The following is a 4610-nucleotide window of genomic DNA, read 5'->3' as shown; positions in this document are numbered from 1 at the left end:
ATGAAGAAGATGGCCACCGGTGATGACTTTCCCCTCCGGCGGAGTGCCGAAATGGTGGTCTAGATTGGTTTTTCGTGGCTATAGAGGCTTGCGGCGGCGGAACTTCTGATCTAGGGTCTCCGCGAGGGTTTTTGGAATATTTGACGATTTATAGGGCGAAGAGGCGGTGCGGGAGGCCATCGAGGTGGGCACAACCTACCCAGGCGCGCCCAGGTGCATTGTGCCCCCCTTGGGGAACCCCCTACGTTCTTGTCTGTCCCACTAGATGTCTTCTAGTCCAAAAAAATCTCCAAAAAGTTTCGCTGCGTTTGGACTCCATTTGGTATTGATTTTGTGTGATGTAAAAAACAAGCAAAAAATAGCAACTAGCACTAGGCACTATGTCAGTAGGTTAGTCCCAAAAAATGATATAAAGTTGCTATAAAATGATTGTAAAACATCCAAGAATGATAATATAATAGCATGAATACTTCATAAATTATAGATACGTTGGAGATGTATCAATAGCGTTGCCATTGCACACGATATTAACAATTATATCGTTTGCGTTATTGAATGCATCACAGATGGTGCGTAGAAGAAACTGTGTGGCAAAGGTTGTCCATCACACACAATTTTTATGTGGTAAAGGTTTGCGCAACGTGGCCTAACATAAAAAGTTTTCAAGAGGATGTCGTGTGTGATTGCTCATTGATCCAACACGGTTTATTCCTAGAAACTGTGTGCGTTCTTGAGGTCATCGCCCACAGTGTTTTCTCAATAACCGTTTGCAATAGAGAAACCCAATTAGCAGGCTAATTGCCCTATTATTAATAATCCATTTATTATTCTAATTGACATTCATATTAAGCACATAATATATTTCATTTCCATTTTAAGGAAGCAGGATTTCATAATTGAAATATATCAGAGTACAACATCATATAGCTTCAGCACTCAGCTACCCCATTACACAATTGCACCAGCACCAAGTTTCACCTGCAACATCAAGAACCTTTCAAAATTAGCATCATAGACGGTACATAGACAGATGCATCTCATCTGGAAAACTGCTGAAGTGGAAGGCGAATATTGAGCCTTCATTGATGTTGAAGGTCTTTGCAACTTTAGGCCTTTGCATGTGTATGATTGACCGTCCATCCTTTGTCCTCTTCAGGGACACTTCAATATTGAACCGTGGGTGTTGTATGAAAACCTTCCTCGCCTCATGACCATAGAGGTGGTTTGAGAGGTAATCATCAGTGAACTGCTTTGGAAAGGCCTGAAAACAAGGATGTGCATAAATATCTTCTCTATATTGGTAATGGGGCCACGGAATAAAAAAGGCAAGGTATAATAGTTAGTACCATCTTGTAGTGAATTGACGTCTTCTTGATTGTGCAGATAAAGATCTTGTAGTTTTTTGTCGCTGATTTCTCTATCCTAACAATCTTTCTAAGTTTCATGACTTGATTGATATTCATGGACAACTCATTTCCCCATATGCAAAATGGGTCGAACAGTGGGTCAAAACCTCTAACAGCAGGAGCTACATGTGCAAGACCAAATTGTTAAAAACCTAAATATTAGAATGGTTCCTGCAATTGTACAATCATGTGCTATTAGACAATGGACCATGCACGTGCTATCCTCGATTGTAAACTTCAGTGCTTCCCATTGTTTCCCTGCAACACATATAAGGTAGTTACTCATCAGGTTAAGTGAGGGTTCGCATGCTATCAGTAAAATATGTTGCTGAAAAATAAGCACATTACAGATTCATCAGATTAGTTCAAGCCACATGGAAAACCCATTTATCCAAACCAAGCATGATTAAGAACTAGGAAATATAGCACTTGTATATGTTTCTCATGTATTAAGTGCAGCCAAATTTGGTTTATTCCTCACATGTACAACAATACAAAATTCTACCCACGACAATTGGACATCGCATTGCAGAATTGAACCAAGCAGCTAACTAAACACCACAACAGATGAACCAAACATTAACTGAGCACCACATTGCAAAATATAACATACTCCTAATAGAAAATCAGACAGTTAACCAAACCAAGCATGCTTAACAACTTGGAAATATAGCAATTGTCTTTGTTTCTCATGTATTTAGTACAGCCAAATTCAATTTATTCCTCACATGGTATACAATAATAGAATGCACCCACAACAATTGAACATCCCGTTGAAAAATTGAACCAAACAGTTAAATAAACACCACAACAAATGAACCAAACGTTAACTAACCACCACATTGCACAATATAACATACTCCTAATAGAAGATCAGACAGTTAACCAAACCAAGCATGCTTAACAACTTGGAAATATAGAAATTGTATTTGTTTCTCATGTATTTAGTACAGCCAAATTCGATTTACTTCTCACATGGTATACAATAACAGAATGCACCGACAACTATTGAACATCGCATTGCAGAATTGAACCAAACAGTTAAATAAACAACACAACAAATGAACCAAACATTAACTGAGCACCACATTGCACAATGTATAACATACTAGAAGATCAGATAGTTAACCAAACCAAGCATGCTTGACAACTTGGAAATATAGCAATTGTATTCGTTTCTCATGTATTTTCTAAAGATAATTCGATTTATTTCTCACATGGAAGACAATACAAAATTGCAGCCTGAAGAATTGAACATCACATTTGCAGAATTGAACCAAACAGTTAACTGAAGATGACAACTAATTAACCAAATAGTTAATAAGTGAGCACCACACTGCACAACATATAGAACATATACACTAGAGCAACAGATTGCATGGTAAAATTAGATAGCACAATTCACTAGAATTTGTTAAGGAAAGGCAGGAGCAGCACACACAATGGGTAAACCGAGCATGCTTAACCGACGTAGCTAGCAAACGGGGAGGTGCTCCTCCAAGATTTGCGGGTCGGCACAAATGGCAGCCATCGCGACCCCATTCGCGTGTGCGGCCGCGATTTGCTTCTCCGTTGTCAAATGCTCCTAGAGCTCCTGGCTATATTGCATGCACCATGGCTTAGGGAGGCGCTTATTTGGTGGAGGGGTCGGTGATTTGGGTGGAAGGTGTCGCGCCGACGGTTGGGGCATGTGGGATGTGGAAGGAGGAGGAGGATGGGGGTCGGGTGAGGATTACCTGCCTGGATAGACGAGGCCGAGCAGCATGAAGGAGGGTCGCTAGTGAGGAGGCGGCGCTGCAAGCAAGGAGTGAAGATTTAAACTTGGAAACGAAGGCACAAACAGGGGAAATGTGGATTTTGGTAAGGGGGAGGGGCGGGGAGGTAGATATTTCCGCGAAAGCCGAAAATTTTGAATCAGTTCAGCGAAAAAACTGGCGCGCAAAGTGTCATCAGACACGGTCCCTTATTCAGAACTATGTACGATATGTGAACATCACAAACAATTCAGATAGCTTAACCCGTGTGTGATGAGTTTGAACGTCAAAAACTTTGGTTCGAATTTCCCTGGTTACAGTGGTCATCCACGTCATTGCATAATTTGGGTACACAAAGGAGACTACACCACACCCACACTTCTTAAGCGAGCAAGTTCAACAATTAAACAAAGCTAGCTGACCTAAATATTACTCTAAAAAATTAAAGACCGACGCTCTTAATTAAACAAAACAAAGAGAACCACTACGGCTGGTGCTCGTCGATCTCCGCCGCCTCCTACATGTCCAGCTCACGCTCGACGGTCTCCTGGGGAAGGGGCTCCATGGCATCCATCGAACCATAGTCGGCAAGCATCTCACCATCCGCGTCCGCCATCTCTTTGGAAAAGGCTGCCACGAGCTGGGTGTGGGCGTCCACGATCTGGGCTTGGATGGGCTCCGTCGTGGCAAGGTATGCGGTGGAGGAACGGATGGCTGCTCGAACGCTCTCGGCGATTGCCAACTCTTCGGCCGTGGGTTCCGACCGTTGTCGGAGAAGCTTCGTTCGATTTGTGCAGTGACCGCCACGAGCTGGGCGTGGGCGGCCTCCATCAGGGCTAAGGCCGCCACTGCGGAAGGGACAACTGCTGTGCCGCTCTCGCCAGTTGCTATCCCTGAGGCAGATGTTGCTGCCGCCAGCTGAGAAGCAGCAGCGGCCGTTTGGGCTGCCTTGGCCACGCGGTCACAGATTGTGGCCACGCTCATGCACCTTGTTAGCAAGCGCATGGCGGCTGCGGCCGCGCTCTTGCCGGAGTGGGTCACCGAAGTTGCCCTCACGACGCGGGTCCACGTCCCCATCTTTCACCGGCGATGATTGAATAGTGAAATGATATTTGGGGAGGGAGCTAGTGTGCTTGACACGCCGGCTGTGGACTGTAGCCGATGCACCTTCTCGCGTAAGCCATAGGCGTACTATACACCGACGGTGCTCTAAGATATTTTGTACTGCATCTCACATGGTTGGTGATAATAAACTGTGTGGGATCTACTTGATATATCTTCTTGATTTGAACTACATAATGGGGTCACAACGGCAATGGAGGGTGTTTGAATTGCTAGAACTTTTATCTGCAGTGAACATGCAACTATATGTGCACTACAAAAAAAGACACATCCGTGACATTTTGGGCCGAACGCATTTTTTTCTCTGTCATGCTTATGACACTTTTAT

Source organism: Aegilops tauschii, chromosome 6 (assembly GCF_002575655.3).
Source record: "Aegilops tauschii subsp. strangulata cultivar AL8/78 chromosome 6, Aet v6.0, whole genome shotgun sequence".
Taxonomy (NCBI): Eukaryota; Viridiplantae; Streptophyta; class Magnoliopsida; order Poales; family Poaceae; genus Aegilops; species Aegilops tauschii.
The sequence above is the reverse complement of the archived record's forward strand: the minus strand, read 5'-3'. Positions refer to the sequence as shown.